Source organism: Chiloscyllium plagiosum, unplaced genomic scaffold (genome assembly GCF_037043375.1).
Source record: "Chiloscyllium plagiosum isolate Xiang-an unplaced genomic scaffold, Cpla_swu_hap1 HiC_scaffold_29, whole genome shotgun sequence".
Lineage (NCBI taxonomy): Eukaryota > Metazoa > Chordata > Chondrichthyes > Orectolobiformes > Hemiscylliidae > Chiloscyllium > Chiloscyllium plagiosum.
In genome coordinates, this window is record NW_028270167.1 from 72,731,969 (window position 1) to 72,742,206 (window position 10,238).

General features: G+C 44.3%; 3 non-coding genes across 3 annotated transcripts; all 3 read left to right on the top strand.

Annotated features, from left to right (window-relative positions):
• Nucleotides 1-3,510: 3,510 nt before the first annotated feature.
• trnas-aga (transfer RNA serine (anticodon AGA)) lies at nt 3,511-3,592 on the top strand. The gene has a single exon. It is a non-coding gene; the product is annotated as a tRNA-Ser (tRNA).
• Nucleotides 3,593-7,222: 3,630 nt separating this feature from the next.
• trnas-aga (transfer RNA serine (anticodon AGA)) lies at nt 7,223-7,304 on the top strand. The gene has a single exon. It is a non-coding gene; the product is annotated as a tRNA-Ser (tRNA).
• Nucleotides 7,305-9,434: 2,130 nt separating this feature from the next.
• trnar-ucg (transfer RNA arginine (anticodon UCG)) lies at nt 9,435-9,507 on the top strand. Its single transcript has one exon. It is a non-coding gene; the product is annotated as a tRNA-Arg (tRNA).
• Nucleotides 9,508-10,238: the final 731 nt, after the last annotated feature.

Consider the following 10,238-nt stretch of genomic DNA (forward strand, 5'->3'; position numbering starts at 1 on the left):
CCGGCAGTAATCCCGAGATTACTACCTTTGAGGTCCTCCTTTTTAATTTCTCTCCTGGCTCCCTGAATTCTCCCTGCAGGTCCTCATCTCGTGCCTGTATGCACCAAGACAACTGGCTGTTCACGATCCCCTTTTCGAATGATCTTTAGCCGATGGGCGACATCCCTGGCCTGAGCACCTGGGAGGCAACATAACTCTCCAGAATTGCTGATGCTCCACAGTGAGTCCACCCGCAGCTCCAGAGTGACTACGCGGTCAAGCAAGTGCTGCAGCTGGACACACTTATTTCAAGTGTACGTTTAGAAAACCTTTACAAGGATTTGCAAGGTTTGCACTGCTTGGACGTGAGAACGAAACTGAATCGGCTTCGTCAGATTCTCAGGAGCTTCAGGGCTTAGATATGGCCTCACAGAAGCTTATAAAATCATGAGGAAGACAGACAAAGTAAATAGTCAGGGAGCACTTTTTCACAAGACACGCGAGTTCAAATCTACATAGCAAACATTTAATGTGAGAGAGGAAAAATTTAAAAGGGAAGTGAGGGACACATGTTTTTCACACAACACTTTTCTGTGTGTGGAATGAATTGCCACATTTAGTGGTAGAGTCTGGTGCACTCACATTTCAAAGGCATCTGAATGGGTGTATAGACAGGAAGACCTCGGAGAGATAAGGCACAAATATTGGCAGATATGTATGGATTACTTTCGGTTATCTATTTAGCAAGGGCAAGTTGGATCGCGGGATTTGTTTCCATGCTCGACAACTCAGATGCTCCAGCCACCGGCAACGGTTTGAATACACCATTTGCAAAAAAAAAACGCATGATGTTTGTTACTCAGTCAGCGAGTTTGGCTATTTTGTTTGGAGGGTGGATGGGCCCAACCGATCCAGAGATAAAGGTTTTCCGGATATTTGCTGCCAATGACCATTCTTCTTGACACTTTCCCAAGTTCGCCATCAAAGATTTTGGCTAAAGAAAAATACCTCACATATCGCATTACCCACTTTCCTCTCCAGCGAATCCAAAACCTGACAGCTCTTAACGTGGAACAGAATCAGAACTGAAAAGGCAGTACCATGATCAGACACACCGAAGCTTAAGTGCTGTCTGTGATGCACTGTGAGTCGTCTCTGACATGAACCGCTCGCACAAGTAACAGCGAGGCAATTCCAAACCTACTGGAGATTTAGTTTATTGCCAAGTCCCAGAAAGTGCTCAAGTATCATAAAACAAAACAGAACTACAACGAACCAATAAATGTGAACATTTCCAATTGTATCCGTGATTAAATTAGGCCATCAATGCCCCGCTGATCACCTTTCTCCCTCACCAGGACAGTAATGAAGGAAATGAAAGTATAGCAACGTTTCACATCGCGATTGCCCACCTTTTCGCCACAGCATCAAATAACAGCGAACAGATTCAATGCAGGATCTTCTTTGGAAATAACGGTGAAATAACTATTCTATTCACTTTCAGAGTAAACGGGGAACAACACAAGTTGTCTGGAATATGAATAACCAACATAGACTACTTGGGTTACAGATACTACTGATGCACAGACTTTCATATGAAAAGGTACCTTGGGTGATTGCCCTACACCCAGAAATCTTCTGGCTACCTTCTGTTTGCCCTGTCACATTAACCTTGTGCTGCTCTAATCGAATTTGCAGTTCTTGCCATTTGTCCGTATTGCAACTAGGGAAAGCTGGTCGTGGCAACTCGTGACTGCCACACAAATTCTTTGCCAAAATTGGATTGTCCCGCAACGTGATTAGCAGTGCACGAACTTCGCAACGAGGATATGCCACGCGGCAAGTTACAAAGCACGCTTCCATTTATTAAAGTCAGTTTCTGGGAACTGACAACCAGATTCCTCCTTACACTCGGAATTATGACAACATATAAACCAACAGCCTCTCTCAGAGACAAGCGACCAATGCCCATCTTGTGCCGGACAAACCTAGTTGACAAGATTGGACGCAGGGACTGCACAGAAAACTATAGAGGAGAAGCAGACAGACGACCATCGAGCTGCATTCATGCAGTTCAGTTACCCTGTAAACCCCATGCACAGCTGTTCCTTGTAGGAACACACAGGGCACTGAGTCTCTCTGACTCCGGGACTTGGGACTCGGATTATATGACCGTCTGCAGCACTGGTTACTTCCTTGTGTGAGGTAACTCCCGATGGAACATATGTAAAACACGATAGCTGATTGAGAAAAACGTCCAAAATAGTACCCAAGAGACATATTTCTATTGTGTTTCTGGTCCTGTTCCTGACATGACATCCAGCATTGTACTTATTGTGTGCTTCCTGACGATTCGGTGGATGCTTCCATGATTGCATTGTGTGCAGTAATCTGCGTTTTAGCTGCAATTACGTTCGTTTGAAACCCAGGACCACCTGCCTCTATTCTGTTTTTTTCTTCACATGTGCAATTGCAACACAGTAAACGATCAATTAATATTGGAAAATGACATACACAGGCGTGTGAAAATCCCAGTTTCCGTGGCAATTATGCAATGGTTAGAGATTACATTGATTCAGGAGATAAGGATGGAAAATGTGTTTGGGTAGAGATGAGGAACATTGAGGAAAGAGGAAACCAGCCGGTGTAGCTTACAAGAACATTAACAGTAACCACAGTGTAAAAAAAAAACGTACAGGAAAAATACCGCCTGTGAATGCTAAAAGAAGGCAAGAATTATGGGAGACATTCATTTCCCTTCTTCCACTCCCGTTTGAATTGTAAAGAAACTTTGAAGAAAAACAATCGAAAAGTCATACCTTGGCCATTGATTACCGTAGATTAGAATACTTACAATATGGAAACAGGTCCTTCGGCCCAGCAATTCCACACCGACCCGCCCCAGCCCATATGCATTCCTCTCCATTCACCCCGTCAATTTAGCACGGCCATTTCACCAAACCGGTACATTTTTGAACTATGGGAGAAAACCAGAGCAAGTGCACGCAGTCACGGGGAGAATGTGCAAACTCCACACATTCAGTTGCATGAGGCGGGAATTGACCCTGACTCTGTGGTATTGTGAAACAGCAGCGCGCACGATGGTTTCAGCGTTAGATGCGACTTATTTGCCGTCTTTTATTGGGAAAAATCTCTTTCATTGTGAGCATCTGGAAAGACCAGGTCCTTCGCCAGAAAAAGAAATGAATATGTCACTAACCTTGGATTGTTTCATGTACAAGAACATTCAGATCAATACCTCTCTTGATCAGCTCTCCTGATCATGTTTGCAAAGAGATCCAGCAAATTGCCAAAGTGGGATTGTCCTTTCAATCAATAATTTTGACTCAGTTTGGCTGCAAATATCTTTTCCTAACATTGTGTTTTTCTTCCTTTACATTGGTGTCTCGCACCTTACAATTAACAGCAGAGTGGGAGAGGAGAATGGAAGCATTCAGCTCATCAAGTCAATGGTAGCTTTCAATGAGAATACAGCTGATTTGGTCAATGCTCAACCCACCTAACCTGTCTGTAGTCATGGCCGAGTGGTTAAGGCGATGGATTAGAAATCGATTGGGGTTTCCCCACGTAGGTTCGAATCCTGCTGACTACGTTATGAATGCTTTCCTGCTGGTACAATTTTCGCTCAAAGTTCAGAAAAACTATTTTGTGAACCAGGCCGGTAATTTGATTAGACTTGGGAAACTCGAGTTCTTCATCAGAAATGTTCCATATTTAAAACATTATCTCTGTTTCTCTTTCCAGATACACTGCTCGACACATCGGGTTTCTGCAGCTGTTATTGAACGTCCTGAGCAGAAGTGCTGCTTTTCATTAGATTCCTTTAATCCCTGTCCACTGTTCTCTGACTCGGGTCAGTGGCAACACTTCCTCCTGCTCGTCAAAGTGCTCATTCCCCACCGCTCCCTCTCCCATCATTAGAAACAATCGCAGGAAATCGCCACTTAACCATCTTTGTTCCAAAGTGAAACTCATCAGCCTCGGCAATCTCTTCACCAAACGGGACTTCTCATCCCTGGACATGGTGCAAGCCAGAGGATTGTGAAGAGATACTGTGAAAATATTGTCAGTTGGCAGTTGAAAAAATGTTTAGGAAGCAAACCATATAATTTAGGCTCCAGCTTTGCAAATCTTGAGAAACTCTTTGGGAAATGGAATCAGAGGAGAATGAAGAAGTGTGAACTGTCGGACCGAGTAGCGGACGGGACATTGACTCTGATGTTCTCGGGACAGGAACTGATCTGAGACATTGAAATCATTCTCGCTCATGCACGTGAGGAATGCAAACTTCATCTGGACTCTGGGACAATGAAAAACTCTGGAACACTCAAGACAATATCCAAATATTTACTGGGATCACTACAGTACGAGTACTATAGATGGGTCATTTTTTTGCCCAGTGTGTGCAGGAGGGCTTCCTGACACAGTACGTACACATGCCTTCAAGGGACGAAGCCACTTTAGATTTAGTACTGGGTAACGAGCCTGGCCAGGTTTTATATTCGGAAGTAGGTGAGCACTTTGGAGACAGCGATCACAATTCTCTCAGGTTTACTTTCGTGATTGAAAGGGATAGGTGTACTCCACGGAGCAAGAGTTTCAGCTGGTGGAAGGGAAATTACGATACAATGAGGTTAGATCTAGGAAGCGTAGAATGGGGTAGGAAACTGCAGGGGGTGAGCACATTAAAATGTGGAGCTTATTCAAGGAAAAGCTCCTGTGTGTCCTAGATAAGTATGTACCTGTCAGGCAGGGAGGAAGATATAGAACGCGTGAGCCGTGGTTTACTGAGGAAGTGGAATCCCTGGTCAAGAAGAACAAGAAGTCTTATGTTAGGACAAAATGTGAAAACTCAGTTAGAGCGCTCGAGGGTTCCGACGATATCAGGAGAGACCTAAAAAGAGAGCTGAGAAGAGCCAGGAGGAGACATGAGAAGTTGTTGGCAGATAGGATCAGCGTTAACCCTAAGGCTTTCCATAGGTATGTCAGGAATAAAAGAATGACGATAGTTAAATTTGGGACAATCAAGGATAATAGTGGGAAGTTGTGTGTGGAGTCAGAGGAGATAGGGGAAGCACTAAATAAATATTTTTCGACAGTGTTCGCTATAGAAAATGAAAATGTTGGCGAGGAAGATACAGAGCTACTTGCGTCTGGACGAGAAGAGATTGAGGTTCACAAGGAAGAGATATTAGAAATACTGCAGAGTGTGAAAATAGATAAGTCAGCTGGGCCGGATGGGAGCGATCTGATTTTGTTTAGCAAATGCACTGCAGGAAGTTACAAATCAAGCTGATGCTTACAACGGCTCGTTTTGAGCCGCTAATTTCAGTGAAGTGGCGGCGCCAATAAAAGGTGTCACGCATCTCGTCTAATTCCACATCCTGAGCTCGAAATGACCAGAGGTTTCTCGCCGAGTTTCTGCAGGGTCTTGTTTGGACGACACCATGACACTTTTTCACTGGAGTGGAACATGAAATCGCGTCGTGACTGTGAATAAAACGATGGAAACTTCCAGCAGAGAAGGACGCGACCCTGAAGCAGGCAGCTGAGGACAAATGTTTCTCCTTTGCCAGTGAAAGGCACTGCTTCGCAAATTGGAAACTTCGAAGTGAAGCAGTGTTGGTGATTATCTTCGCTGCTTGTTCACCTTTTTAATTCTGATTCCGTGAAAGTCCATGGCATTACATATCGACATTCTGCCAAGTGCTGGTTTGTCTTTTGGGCCAGTGGCGAAATGGATAACGTGTCTGACTTCGAATCCGAAGATTGTAGGTTCGAGTCCTACGTGGCTCGAGGGGGGATGTTTTGCTTTAACCGTGGTATACGTTGACGCTCCCCTGTGAATTTCTCTCGGGACATCGCCTCTGTGCTTCCGCATGTGAAGCTTGCATTTGTCCTCTTGCCCATTTCAAATTCCAGCTCTCCACAACGGACACCTCCGTCAGTTTGGCGGTATCTTCTGGTGTGTCTCCCTCTGTGGGTGAAAATGAGCATGAGTTCCTCAAAAGAGTTACAATTCATGATACTATTGTGCCATGTAAGAACATAGGATAACCTCATTGACATTTGACCTGGAAACATTAGAACACACGAGACTTTGGGCCAAAGTTCGAAACTGTGACTAGAATAGATGGCTCTCTGATTAGCCGCAATGCACACGGGCGGAATGGCCTTTTCCCACTTTGTAAATCTTCGAAGACAATTTGAAAAAAATCTGTAACGAAAATGTTCAGAAAGGGTGTTTTATTTACACCAAGTACGATAGTATCTATCGCCTTGTCTTGTTATTTACTTGTGAGGATTCGGTATTCTCAGCACCGTGGCCCGGATCGTATTCCCGCTCATGGAATGGTTGTATTGTTCAGCAAACATATCGATGTACCAGTACTTCTGCCGATTTTCCGATGCTGGCAGGACATTGATTTTGTCCAAAACATTATGAAGGTTAACATAAAACAAATAGCTGCAGGTGCTGGAAATCTGAGCCAAAAACGAAAATTGTTTGTGCAGCGGAGCATGACTGGCATCAGAAACGTTGACTCTCCTGCTCCTCGGATGCAGCCTGACCTGCTGTGCTTTTCCAGCATCACTCTGATCTAAAGTCAGGTTTCCAGCATCTGCAGTCCTCACTTTTGCCGAGTTTCTTCAGTGTCTCTGGTTTCCAATTCAAGAACTCCATCTCTAGCGGTTTCATGTTTGTACCTCCGTGCTGAGGAGTTGAAGAGTGAAGAAAAGTAACTCACCTCCTCCATCTCTCGGGTAATTAGGGACTGAAAATGAATCTCGTCACATTGAAATATATCTACATGCGAATTAATCTCTGTCTTTTATTGGGAACCATCTCTTTCATTGTAACCATCAGGAAAGATCATTTCGTTCGCCAGAAAAAGAAATGCATATGTCACTAACCTTTGTTTGCTTCAGGTCCGAGAATACTCAGATCAATAGCTCCCTTGCTTACGTCTGCTGGTCATGTTCGCAAAGAGATATGGCAAATTGCCAAGTGTGATTTTCCTTTCAATAAATAATTTTGGCTCAGTTTGCCTGCAAATATCTTTTCCTACCTTTGTGCTTTTCTTCTTTTACATTGGTGTCTCGCAGCTTACAAATGACAGCAAAGGTATGAAAGGAGATGGGAGGATTTCGCTCATCAAGTCAACGGTAGCTTTCAATGAGATCACGGCTGATTTGGTCAATGCTCAACGCGCCAGAGCTGTCTGTAGTCATGGCCGAGTGGTTAAGGCGATGGATTAGAAATCCATTGGGGTTTCCCCACGTAGGTTCGAATCCTGCTGACTACGTAATGAATGCTTTCCTACTGGTACTGTTTTCGCTCAAAGTTCAGAAAAACTATTTTGTGAACCAGGCCGGTAATTTGATTCGACTTGGGAAACTCGAGTTCTACATCAGAAATGTTCCATATTTAAAACATTATCTCTGTTTCTCTTTCCAGATACACTGCTCGACACATCGGGTTTCTGCAGCTGTTATTGAACGTCCTGAGCAGAAGTGCTGCTTTTCATTAGATTCCTTTAATCCCTGTCCACTGTTCTCTGACTCGGGTCAGTGGCAACACTTCCTCCTGCTCGTCAAAGTGCTCATTCCCCACCGCTCCCTCTCCCATCATTAGAAACAATCGCAGGAAATCGCCACTTAACCATCTTTGTTCCAAAGTGAAACTCATCAGCCTCGGGAATCTCTCCACCAAACGGGACTTCTCATCCTGGACATGGTGCAAGCCAGAGGATTGTGAAGAGATACTGTGAAAATATTGTCAGTTGGCAGTTGAAAAAATGTTTAGGAAGCAAACCATATAATTTAGGCTCCAGCTTTGCAAATCTTGAGAAACTCTTTGGGAAATGGAATCAGAGGAGAATGAAGAAGTGTGAACTGTCAGACCGATTAGAGGACGGGACATTGACTCTGATGTTCTCGGTACAGGAACTGATCTGAGACATTGAAATCATTCTCGCTCATGTACGTGAGGAATGCAAACTTCATCTGGACTCTGGGACAATGAAAAACTCTGGAACACTCAAGACAATATCCAAATATTTACTGGGATCACTACAGTACGAGTACTATAGTTGAGTCATTTTTTGCCCAGTGTGTGCAGGAGGGCTTCCTGACACAATACGTACACATGCCTTCAAGGGACGAAGCCACTTTAGATTTCGTACTGGGTAACGAGCCTGGCCAGGTTTTAGATTCGGAAGTAGGTGAGCATTTTGGAGACAGCGATCAAAATTCTCTCAGGTTTACTTTCGTGATTGAAAGGGACAGGTATACTCCACGGAGCAAGAGTTTCAGCTGGTGGAAGGGAAATTACGATGCAATGAGGTAAGATTTAGGAAGCGTAGAATGGGGTAGGAAACTGCAGGGGGTGAGCACATTAAAATGTGGAGCTTATTCAAGGAAAAGCTCCTGTGTGTCCTAGATCAGTATGTACCTGTCAGGCAGGGAGGAAGATATAGAACGCGTGAGCCGTGGTTTACTAAGGAAGTGGAATCCCTGGTCAAGAAGAACAAGAAGTCTTATGTTAGGACAAAATGTGAAAACTCAGTTAGAGCGCTCGAGGGTTCCAACGATATCAGGAGAGACCTAAAAAGAGAGCTGAGAAGAGCCAGGAGGAGACATGAGAAGTTGTTTTGCAGATAGGATCAGGGTTAACCCTAAGGCTTTCCATAGGTATGTCAGGAATAAAAGAATGACGAGAGTTAAATTTGGGACAATCAAGGATAATAGTGGGAAGTTGTGTGTGGAGTCAGAGGAGATAGGGGAAGCACTAAATAAATATTTTTCGACAGTGTTCGCTATAGAAAATGAAAATGTTGGCGCGGAAGATACAGAGCTACTTGCGTCTAGACGAGAAGAGATTGAGGTTCACAAGAAAGAGATATTAGAAATACTGCAGAGTGTGAAAATAGATAAGTCAGCTGGGCTGGATGGGAGCGATCTGATTTTGTTCAGCAAATGCACTGCAGGAAGGTACAAATCAAGCTGATGCTTACAACGGCTCGTTTTGAGACGCTAATTTCAGTGAAGTGGCGGCGCCAATAAAAGGTGTCACGCATCTCGTCTAATTCCACATCCTGAGCTCGAAATGACCAGAGGTTTCTCGCCGAGTTTCTGCAGGGTCTTGTTTGGACGACACCATGACACTTTTTCACTGGAGTGGATGATGAAATCGCGTCGTGACTGTGAATAAAACGATGGAAACTTCCAGCAGAGAAGGACGCGACCCTGAAGCAGGCAGCTGAGGTCAAATGTTTCTCCTTTGCCAGTGAAAGGCACTGCTTCACAAATTGGAAACTTCGAAGTGAAGCAATGTTGGTGATTATCTTCGCTGCTTGTTCACCTTTTTAATTCTGATTCCGTGAAAGTCCACGGCATTACATATCGACATTCTGCCAAGTGCTGGCTTGTCTTTTGGGCCAGTGGCGTAATGGATAACGTGTCTGACTTCGGATCAGAAGATGGTAGGTTCGAGTCCTACGTGGCTCGAGGGGGGATGTTTCGCTTTAACCGTGGTATATGTTGACGCTCCCCTGTAAAGTTCTCTCGGGACATCTCCTCTGTGCTTCCGCATGTAAAGCTTGCATCAGTCCAATTGTCCATTTCAAATTCCAGCTCTCCACCACGGACATCTCCGTCAGTTTGGCGGTATCTTCTGGTGTGTCTCCCTCTGTGGGTGAAAATGAGCATGAGTTCCTCAAAAGATTTACAATTCGTTATTCTTCTGTCCCATTATTGTGCCATGTAAGAACACAGGATAACCTCATTGACAAATGACAGCAACGGTATGAAAGGAGATGGGAGCATTTCGCTCATCAAGTCAACGGTAGCTTTCAATGAGATCACGGCTGATTTGGTCAATGCTCAACGCACCTGAGCTGTCTGTGGTCATGGCCAAGTGGTTCAGGCGATGGATTAGAAATCCATTGGCGTTTCCCCATGTAGGTTCTGATCCTGCTAACTACGTTATGAATGCTTTCCTGCTGGTACAATTTTCGCTCAAAGTTCATAAAAATTATTTTGTGAACCAGGCCGGTAATTTGATTCGACTTGGGAAACTCGAGTTCTACATCAGAAATGTTCCATATTTAAAACATTATCTCGGTTTCTCTTTCCAGATACACTGCTCGACACATCGGGTTTCTGCAGCTGTTATTGAACGTCCTGAGCAGAAGTGCTGCTTTTCATTAGATTCCTTTAATCCCTGTCCTCTGTTCTCT